The following is an 11945-nucleotide window of genomic DNA, read 5'->3' on the forward strand; positions in this document are numbered from 1 at the left end:
ATAACAACTAGACCTGCAAGCAGCACTGAACCGGCTTTCAGGAATCAAACAGGAAGAGTGTCATACAATAGCCCATTCATCGAGCTACCAAATGATTCTTTATTTGTTTTGATTTAGTGACAAGAATACCTATTTTTTCCCCGTTTTTTTCTCAAAATATCGGATATTTTTTCGACTACTTCCGATTTACAGATCATCGTCGGGATAGATTTAACAAGTGGTATGGGAACTTAACTTCCTGTACCAGAAGTTTCAGAAATATCCATTGAGCAGTTTAAAAAAAAAAGATTAGACAAGCATTTTCAGTAATTTAGCAATTTTTCAACTTTTTTTAAAGATTGAGGTCAGTTTTGGACCCTTTATATCATAATGAGGCTTTTAAATTTGGGTTCACACATTAGACTACCGATCGGATTCTTGAGTAACAGAAGTTTAAGAAAATAAATACAAGTAGTTTTCGAGATAAAAGCGTCTGAATGGGCTCCAAAAAAGAAAACACTAGATTTCAGAGTACCATAATCTATTGTCTAAGCATCATATTTGTATCATTTGGATGTCATAAGATCGTCCATTATTTGGGCTATCCAATGACACTATAGTTGTTTTGATTCGGTGAAATCTGGTGTAGTAATCACTTTTTTCGCAAAAGCACCATTCTTTTTATTTTACTTTTTACGTTGTTTTTTTTCATAATATCAGATATTTTTTTGACTACTTCTGGTTTTGGGATCATTGTTGGGATAGTTTTAGCAAGTTGTTTAGATACTGAACTTTCTAGACCTCCGAAAGGACTCTGAGTAAGAATAGTTTTAAGACAAGGGCGTCTCAAAAGGCTCCAAAACGGAAAATACTAAATTTTCGGCGTACCATAATTTATTTCCAAACCATCAAAATCGTATTATTTAGATGCCATGTGAAAGTCCTGTAATAGGACCATCCAACGACACTTTAGTTAATTTGGTCCGCTAATAGCTGAAGGAGAAATCAAGTTTTTAGCATGAGCGCCTATTTTTTAAAAACTTTTTTATTACTTTCGGTATGGGGATCATTTCTGGGATAGTTTTAACAACCGATTTTGGTACTTGAATTGTAACATGGCTCTATAATGATATATTACAATATCTGATCAGATAAAATTTCCCCCGAGATATCGTATGTTCAAAGGTGCCAAAAATGCAAAAATCTAAAATATCGAAAATTAAATTTTAATAACTCAATACATATTATACATCGTTAAAATCGTAATTAGGTCAGCTATCTGAATATATACTCTTCAAAAAAAGTAGGGGATATTCAGAAACAATACAAAACTGCAGAAATTCACTGCTGTTTTTATTAGAGGAGTGTATGTTAATAACAAGCCAATTGCCTACTAATGAACATAAACAGTTCATATGGGCGGCTTATCTGATGGCCCCATTTAACTCGCTGGAGGTAGTCATTCACGACACGAGCGTGGTGGGCAGGGGCATCATCATCTTGAAAGATGAAACGTTGACCTGCACGGTGAGCAAAGCGCAGAACTATCAGTCCCAGGATGTGGTCACGGTAGTACACACCAGTGAGCCTTCCTTGAACAATATGCAAGTCTGTTCTGCCAGTCATGGTGATTCCTCCCCACACCATTACAGACCTACGCCCGAATCTGTCATGCTGTCTGGCGTTAACGTTAGCATGACGCTCATTCACACGCCTCCAAACGCGAGCACACCGATCGGTGAAATCCAGAGTAAATTTGGACTATCTGAGAACATTACACGAGCCCATCTACGATTACCCCAATTTCTACGCTTCCTACACCATTGATGCCTGTATGCCATGTGGTGTCGAGTTAATGGGAGGCACAACACATGGTCGTCGCGCATGCAAATGGGCTACATGTAGCTGATTTCTAATCGTTTGGGGTTTAACTTGAATTCCTGTAACTTGGTACAAGTTTACAGAAAGCTGATTGGCCGTTTGTCCTCGATTTCGCAGGACCTGTGTACAAATGTATCGATCCTGGGCTTGTGTAGTGGCTCTAGGACGATCTGAACGAGGTCTATCATCAACATTGTGTGTTTGTTGGTACCAGTTCCACAGTCTGCTGATTACAGATTGTGACACATTAAGCTACTGATCGCTGTGTAGAACCCATTTGAAGCATGCCAATAGCACGTAGACGTTCATCATGTTGAAGACATCTCATTGCAAATTAAACGTAACACACTAAAGCAAAGATACGCTAACAGTAAATCTTATGCAAGAACCGATAGGAAAGCAAACATGGATAGGATAAACCAGCACACGGCAGTTTTCATCAACCCTTCCTTGAAGTGTCAAATTCGACAATGAACCCCTCCCACGTGTATGGGGCTATTGCGTGTCGCATGTGAAGCTCAGTGGTTCTGTTAGGGCGATAAGTTCTTCATCTGTAAACATACTCGCAAAGCATGTCAAGTGTCCATGACTAGTTATCATATCACAACCTGCATAGGTATTTGCATCTGAATATCCCCTACTTTTTTTGAACAGTATATAACCTTTTTTTTGAAAATCTGTAAAAATAAAAAATAATAGAGCATTGTTTCGAAATTTAACATCAAATTAAACGTAACACACTAAAGCAAAGATATGCTAAACAGTAAATCTTATGCAAGAACCGATAGGAAAGCAAATGTGGATAGATAAACCAGCACGCAGCAGTTTTCATCAACCCTTCCTTGAAGTGTCAAATTTGACAATGAACCCCTCCCACGTGTATGGCGCTATTGCGTGTCGCATGTGCAGCTCAGTGGTTCTGTTGGGCCTTCAAGTTCTTCATCTGTGAACATACTCTCAAAGCATGTCAAATGTCCATGATTATTTATCATATCACAACCTGCATAGGTATTTGCATTTCAATATCCCCTACTTTTTTTGAAGAGTATATAATGAGAAACATTGCATCTGGGTAAAAAAATAATCTTAAAAATAAAGGGAATAACAGAGACTTGTATTCCTGTAATCGGATTAACTTTCGGTTCCAGTTTCAGAAATGGTGGGAAAGAACTAAAAAATAGCAGGAAAATATCGAAATATTAAAAATGAGATAACTTTGAAGAGAACTTATATTTTTTGAATGAGACTGACCTCAGCTGTTCGAATATTTAGGTCAAATTTTAAAATTTTAAAATTTTAAAAATTAAGGACATAAACTGTCCCGTAAAAAGGTCAAAGACGAAATTCAAAATTTTCACATACCAAAAATTGTATTAAATTGAAATAAGTCGTCAATTTGGGATTACTTGTGGGACAAAATGTCAAGGACGTAATTTTCGAAAATCAAAAATCGGAAATAGCAGATTTAAAGTTTATGTTTTATGGTACTCAAAGAAAAAAGAATTAGTAAAATAGGAGAAGAATTCACGAAACAACAGTCTATTCTGAGTATTTCAAAGCCGTTAATGCAAATTTTCACACGTAAACAACATTGTCGGCACGAAATTCGAAATTTTGAAATACCAAAAATTTTACCCTGAACCCATCTACTCACAAATGTATTCATTTCAGATATAGGAGACGGATTCAACTAACTACCGTATTTTACTGGGTATAAGTCGATGTGGCGTGTAAGTCGAATCGTCAAATTTTACTGTTTTTCCAACCTCCATCCATATATAAGTCGAAGCGGTATATAAGACATATGTTTTTCAACTCCCCGGTAGCAATCTATTATCGAGATTCGTGACTGGTATACTAGTCTAATATAATACTGTGCCGGTGTACGCCAAGAAAAATTGGCCCATAAAATTAAATAGGCCTACGATAAAATAATCGGTTTATAAATGTAGGACTAACTTGATTAATATTCCAAGTTGTGGTCTTTGTTTATTTGAACCAGTTTATTGTCGGTGGGGATTCAAAAGGTCTTATCTGGATTTTGCTAAATTGTCCAGGAGAGCCAAAAAACACACAGAGGTTAAGAATCAAAATTTCTAATAAAACCGTCACGTCAAAATGTTGTATGTAAAATGTCATATTTCTGAAGCTTTTCTAAAATATTTCTGTACAAAGTGTATGTGTAGCCATTAAAACAATATGTAACTATCCGCAGGTATCAAGCTCAACATTTAGTGCAGAAATAAAGAGTGAAAGATAGTTATTTGCAATTTTATACAGCAAAGACGTATCTCAGGAAAATATTCACCTTTACCTGCTTCAGTTTCATAGAATTCACACAGTAGACGCTCAACAATAATTTCTATAATACATATTTAACTATAAAACAATACTGGCTACATTTCGTTTGATTGTAATACTTTGGTTAGACACAAAGTTGATTTCTTTCAAAAAATATGACATTTTGACTCTTAATATTTTTTTTTTTTTTGGAACACCCCATATACGACATTTTGAAACAATATCTATAAAACCATTTTTATTGGCTTAGAAATACGGCGACTAGATGAAAAGATGCCCAAGAAAATCCTCATTCTGAAGAAGCAAAAAAGTGAATTTCGCAAAATATGCCAGATACGACCTTTTGACTCCCCACCGACGTTATACTTCAATATATCTCATAAATTTAAGACAATGCAGGCTCTGTTTCTAATGACAGCTGTTTATAAAGTATGTTACTAAAAATAAAATAAAACAATGCAGTATTGTGTGATTAGTTAATTTAACTGAAAAATAAAAGTAGAAATCTTGCGAGACGCGTGAAATTACAAGAAACGGGGGGTAGGTCAAAATTTCAGAAAGATCCCATAGTTAGATTCTGAGATAAAAGTTTGTGGGAAAATAACAAAAAAAAAAATAATAATAAAAGCCTTAACAAAAACAATAAGCTTTCATATGAAAGCTTAATAAAAATAATAATCCGAACAAAAACAATAATAATGTTTTACACAAGCTACATAGTGTGAAACCCTCATAACATTTTTAATCTAACAATGTGAATCTAATTATTCTATTAGGCTATTTTATATTTATTTATTCTGAAATCACTAAAAAATATCTTGAATGCTCAAATATATTTATTTCATCTGAATCACTAAAAAAATATCTAGAATGCTATAATATAAGCCCCCCACCCACACCAAAAAAAAAAACACACACACACTTTAATAATGATTTTAGATGTTTTACGGTATGAAATCAATAATTAGGGTTACTTCCCTTGTCCTCCATACATTTTTAACAGCACGTGACCTGCAGTCGCTGATGTAAAAATATAAACGTACGATCCTTTAATCATCGATTTCCGTCGATGATATTTTCTAGTAGAAAAGGGGGTATTTTCGTTGTTATTTTGCATAAAAGAAATGGAAAATCATGCAATTATTATAAAAACAACGATACAGTTACATGACAGATGGCATAACGGTCGGGTTAAGGTGTCTGTTCAATGGAGCGTGCAGCTCAGTATTGCCACGCACAGCGCTCGTGCTCATTCATTATGATCTACAAGGCTATTTTTAGAACAAAGGATAGCGAAGACGCAATTAACTTATAAACAAGATCTTTGTCCGTTTTGCAAATTTTGAATTTCAATTTTTTTATAAATAAAAGCAATGCCCTCCCGAATTAAGGCCGTTCGCCTTCCATCGAAATATAGAAAGCGTTTGTGTTCTTCATAACAGCAGTCAGCAAGCGGAATTACAAACTCCATTTTATGATTTACATTTTACGGGCACGGAGAACACGCCACTGTTATCCTTGAATTTCACTCTGGACCCGGGCTGGATATTTCAAATATTTGATGAAATTATATAGATTCCAAAGGACACTTTGATCTATATTTATAAAGATGGGCTTTAAAATTACCTTGAATTTAATCGTATGTTTCGTTGTTGTTCCAACTCGAGGTAGCAAGACAGTTTAGTCTTGCTACAAAATGGCTCCTAAATGGCTTTTTCACAATTAACAAACCATCCGCTTTTGTCGTTATATAAATGTCAAGAAATGAAAAATCATGACGACAAATTTCATAAAAATCAGACCCCAGGTTTAAAGTTGATTTCCATTTGATAGTCAATTGGTGTAAAAGACTATCTGCCCGCTGACAGATAACTAAAAAGAAATGATCTTTTCTTGCACAGTTTCTTAGCACATTCCTTGCTAAACAATCTTTCCGATAGTCCTATTCATTGATACAGACTTCTAGATCTGTTGGGATTAATAGAAATAAAAACTGTCAATTTGGGGGTTTAGGAATAACGTCCCAATAAAAGCGATCTTGAGAGATATTATGGATTTCCTTCTTATGGGCGATTCTATTGCACACCACATACACTGCAAAATGGCGTCGCGCTGAAATGGTCACGTGACAGTAGAGATAGTCTCGGTCTTTGAGACTACGTAAATATCTTATATTAGATAATCCCGACTACAACCCAGCCCGCATTCCATCAGAGACCTACAACCAATCAGATTCGACACTGGGGTGAAAGTCGATATATATCGACTGATAATGTGAATCTCGTTGGATGCCCTAAAATGTAAACATACAAATTATTATGATTATATTATCACTAGTGCCTTCTGTACATTTATCCAGTGGATCCTCGATCAAAATACGGCTATGCATTTAAAATACCACGGTGATAATTCGCCAGTTAGTCATGAGCACAAATTTAAAATAGTCACGTTGTTTACGTAATACTGTTTTACTAATAATATGGACCGTACCGTAAACATGCCATGTACCATACCGTTCAGAGCTGTGGAATATGTCTGTAAAGCTGGTTTTGCATGAATTAACCTAGCTATAGGCTTTTCTCTTGTGTTAGTCTACGCCTTATACATTGTGATTGTTGCCAAATCAGTAAGCAATGGGGCTAGGTCCAGATCTAGGGTTAGGGTTGGGATTAGTGCTGGTCCTGTTTACATCTCGTGACCTATGACGAAAAATTGAGCTGGCCTTATCATTTAGCACTCACCAGGTCTATCCAGTTAATAACCAACGTGCTGTACTTGATAACGAAAGTTAAATTTCACCTACACGTTATTTTTATAAAGACTGGGCCCCGTTTCACAAACATTATCGGAGATTAGATAAAGAGCTGGCATTTCTCACTATAAGAATAATAGTTAAAAAAAACTAGATAACGAAACGGAATTTGCTGACAATATAAGTCAAATTGATCCACTCTGAATTTTGGGCCCAGCCTCGATCATCATTACTAAAGTCGGTACGATAAAAAATAATAATTTAGATATCATTTCAGGCAAAGACCTGCAATAGGAAGATTTAGCTCTTGCATAATGCAGGTTTAAGCTAAAATCAATAAAATGAATTTTAACTAAAATCAAAATGGAATTTTAATAGATTTTAGTTAAAATGCTTACACCTGCGCAGTGTCGATTTTTTCGTCAGCCGGAATACGTAAACAAATATGCTTCGGAACTAAAATTTAAACTGTTCACAAATAAAATGAAATGAAATGGGGTTTAACGTCCGACTGTTCTGCTCCTATACTCGGCTAATGAAGAAGGGCATACGCCATACAGTGTGCTATGAGGGGAATTTTGCCCGGGCAGCGGCACTATCGCCTACTCTTATATCGAATTCCAACTACCAGGGGATCTTTTACGTGCATTCCAATATATACACGGGACCTCGGTTTTTCGTGTCATCCGATGGACTAGACAGCTGTCCTTGTCAGAAAAAACTGTTCATAGGTTGAACTAACCTTTACGTATCAATTGTGAGAGTTTCATACGTTGTAGCAATGTTTGCACATGGTCAGACAGTCGTAGAGAGGTGATATGAATGATTGGGATGATTTTATTGCCGTTTATTCGATTGAAAGTATATCAGCGGGTTAGCCTTGAACTTGCCGCTTTCCTGACCTTGGCATGTGATTTACTAGATAACAAACCTCATCTCTCAACCGTCCGTATATAGCACCATCTCTGATGATGCTATATAGTTCCACGTAGCAAAGCTCAACGCAAATCACATCGGGCCTCAGTAAGCAAAATTTGTAGCTTGCTTAGAAACACAATTCCGCTACAAGGTCCTCCCTACTAAACAAACTATACATTTTTGGAAGACTTTAACACTAGGAACACAAATCCAGAGAGTTCCAAGCAAAATGTTTGCAATACGTCGATTTATTTAGGACCAGATGAAAATTGATAATTGTCAAGTAAATGCTATATTTAAACTAACAATTGTGAAGTTGACATAAAATTAAATATTGGCCATAACACCCAATGCCTTCATCCTCGGCAAAGAATATGCTATTGGTTAAATTTTGATTTAAACCAAAATGCAGAAAACATAATGGACAAGGGAACATACAGATTTTTGTAAATCCATTGACGGTATTAAAGAGTTATCTCCCTTCTGCCAAACTGTTTGGACACAGATCACTAAAGATTTCCCATTGACTCCAATGTTAATTCTCGTATCTTAGACCGGCTCTAACTTTTTCCCAAATTTTCGTTGGGTAGAACGCTTTCTACCACAGATGGAGCAACATGTGGCAACCACTTGCCCAAAAGCACGTATGAGGTTCTTCATGAAAAACTTGAGATACACAAGCTGGAAGTAGAGACAAGTAAACATGCAATTTCAGGCCCTACATTTCAACGTAACCAACCTCTCAACTCTTGTATCCTTCCGCATCAAAATTATGAATATTCACCAAAACCTGGCAGAAAATGTATTTTCAAACCCTTTTCCTCAATTCTACACCAAAAAGTCAACAAAAATCGCCATGCAAAAGGGGGAAAAAGGAAAAGGGAGAGGAAGACTAAAAATAGCTTTGGCCCTTGTTTCGTGGGTGACGGGGTGACGGCGTAGGAATATTTGGTGATCTGTGTCCGTTTGGAGACGGCGTAGGAATATTTGGTGATCTGTGTCCGTTTGGAGTTGATAACAGTATTTAAGGTACGGGTTGACTGTTTTATGATGCACAAGACCATGCGTGAGCACACAAGCCCAATATTTATATTCTTAATGGGGTCCCAGGGGCCTCAAGGGTTGGTGAGCGGGTATTTACCCAGAAATCATGGGCGGAGCGCCTAGCCTGATGAGCAAACAGATATATGTTTGACATTGGCTGAGCAATGTGGTTATGAAATGATGGGGACCAGAATCTGCCCGTAGTTTTGTAAATCGCATTGTAACCACGTAATTTTTTCCACTAATATATAAACCCTCACCCACATACCCTTTCAATTAGACCACACATTATTATATACGTCCACATTCATAACGTGAACGTATATTGCCGTCGCCCCTGTCTGTGTGTATGTGAGTGTCTGTGGGTCGTCTACAGGCCACAATTCTTAAGTGATCATCTTGAAACTTTACATACTTACTCCTTAAACCGTAAGGATGATCCCTATTGTTTTTGGTGCATGCCACGCCCATTTCTTGTATTTATTTGTTTGTCGTCTACAGACCGCATTTCTGAGCGTATCACCTTGAAACTTTGCATATTTATCCCTTCTACCCTAAGGAACATCCCTATAAACCCACATCCACATATCCTTTCAATTAGAGCATACATTAGAGACTTTTGGCAAGCGTAAATTTCTGGTCCGTATCGCGTATCCGTATGGATTTTGCGTGAGACGTCATCAATGTGCGTGTATTTATCATACGTGATACGGCACACGGATACGGCAGCACGTATCGAACAGCTTTCATACGGAAAAAGTCCGTATAACATTGTCGTGTCCTTTTACAGTCTTTTTGCTACTTTTACACGCTGAAATGTTGTATCGTAGCGTTTTTATGAATCTTTGTGTATTCTAGAACACGAAGGTGTATATTTGATGTGATTTAGTGAGGCGGAACCTTGCAAATCTGGTAAAGAGGTATAAACTTTCTGAAATGATACATCAGTGAAACCAACAATTGCAGTCGAGTCGAAGTCGATATCTGCCATCATGCTGTAATAGAACTAAGCTCAGCTGATCGACGCACACGTACGCGACGCGAAAATCTGCCAAAACTCTAAAACTACATTGACGCAACGTATCACGTATACGATACGGATACGTGATACGGATGGGAAAATTCCGCTTGCCAAAAGTCTCTATTATTATACGTCCCCTGTCCGTGTGTGTGTGGGTGCGTGTGGGTGTGTGTGACTGTTTATCGTCTACAGGCCACAATTCTTAAGATAACCCATACCATGTAGTTTTTTGGAGATTGCCTAACCCCAAGTGACAGAGCCATATCCATTTTTTCTTTGTGTCTCTGTTTGTTGCCGACAAGCCACGATTCTTTATGGGTCGTCTTTGAACTTGGGATATGTATTCCTTATAGCCCAAGGACAACAACTGCATTCCCCTACACCCTGGGGCAGAGCCACGCCCAATTTTTTTTTATCGTTTACAGACCGCAATTCTGAATGGATCAACTTGGTACTTAGGATATGTATTCCTTATAGCCTAAGGGTGTCAACTATTGATTTTGGTGAATGCCCCGACCCCAGGGGCAGAGCCACGCCCAATTTGTGCCTTTAGCGCCCGAAGGCCACAATTCTAAATGGATTATCTTGGAACTTGGTATACTTATTCCTTATAACCTAAGGACGGCAACTATTGATGTTGGTGCTCGATCCTCTCCTCCACCCCACCCCGTGCCCTTTCAGCGGTGCTACACCCACTTTTTGTTGATAGTTTGTCTGTAAATGATATACAGGTTGCAATTATACAGGTTTGGATCCAATTCGAAATGATCCAACATAGGGTTGTACCTATATATATATTGGTCTTTGTCCAGCCCCCAGGGGCAGAGCCACGCCCAATTTTTGTGTTTATTGTCTACAGGCTGGAATTCCAAATGGATCATCTTGGAACTTTGCATATTTATTCCGTATACCGTATAGACAGCAACTATCTATTTTGGTGCATCCCCCGACCCCCTGGGGCAGTGTCACACCCACTTTTTTGTTAATATTTTGTCTGTAAATTTGGCAAATCAAACCCAACGCCTAGCCTTTCTTTGTGTCTTTGCATATTACAGCAATTTCATATTTCATTCTCTTCATTTTAAAAAGTACCATATCAATCAAAGCAGGAATGTGGACTATATTACAGTGTTAGCGATGCTCTTGTTTTTACTACAGGTAGCTGTAAACCTCTAGTTCAGATCTTTAAGGCCAAATTACAAACATTTAAACTGAAACCGTATCTACAATTGTGTAATTTGCTATCAAATATAGATAATATAGATATAAGACAAAAACTAATTATTTATTGAAGTAAATCTCTTCAAAGTTCGTCGTTATCATCATCGCTGTCACTACATGTATAAACTTCAAATCCGGTTTCTTTAACAGTCTTTTTGTTTCATTTTCACATTTACTACACTTAAACAAATTAGATATGTACATGTACAAGACAACCCCGGTGCGCCCCCCCCCCCCCATGTCAGTGGTACGGGATGGAAGGGGGTGGGATGGAAGGACAATGCCCAGTCGTTCGGATGGGAGGGAAAACAATAGTTTAAACAATATTTGATTCAACAAACTAAATTGGATTGAACAACAGGTAAGGGGCTAAAGCGTTGGGGGCCAATCTCAGTTGGGAGGGGGAGGGGGGCTGAGCCTATTTGCCCGAAAATTTTCTTTGTCACCAAAATTTTCTGAATGAATCAATCATTAACTAAAACGAATTTTCCACAAAGCTGTGATGGTTGTTTATTTTTAATTAATTACACAATTATGCAATTCTATAATTGTGGCCGCATTCTCCATTCTCTGATTGCCCATTGCCCAAAAAATTGACGGTTCACCGAATTTGTGTTTTGGGGGAGGGGCATATATGTTCTTCCAAAACCGCATTTCTACTAATATATCTGTAAACCTTTAGTTAAGATTAGATTTGAGGCTAAATTTCTAACAAATATTTGAATTGAAACAAAGCATCTATAAATATGTAATTTCCTCTCTAAAATAGGAAAATACTGTAAGGGAGTGGCAATTGTAATAAAGTGAAAAGAAATATCAAATGGAGTT

General features: G+C 37.2%; 1 protein-coding gene across 1 annotated transcript in view; it reads right to left on the reverse strand.

Moving 5' to 3' along the window:
- The window catches only part of LOC130013104 (zinc finger CCCH domain-containing protein 6-like), a 33724-nt gene extending 27446 nt beyond the window's left edge, over positions 1 to 6278 (reverse strand). Inside the window, exon 1 of the mRNA XM_056101634.1 lies at positions 5788 to 6278. The gene's annotated coding sequence lies outside the window, so the exon portion shown is untranslated. The remainder of the gene's footprint in view (positions 1 to 5787) is intronic.
- Positions 6279 to 11945: the final 5667 nt, after the last annotated feature.

This window comes from Patella vulgata, chromosome 6, assembly GCF_932274485.2.
Source record: "Patella vulgata chromosome 6, xgPatVulg1.2, whole genome shotgun sequence".
NCBI classification, from domain to species: domain Eukaryota; kingdom Metazoa; phylum Mollusca; class Gastropoda; family Patellidae; genus Patella; species Patella vulgata.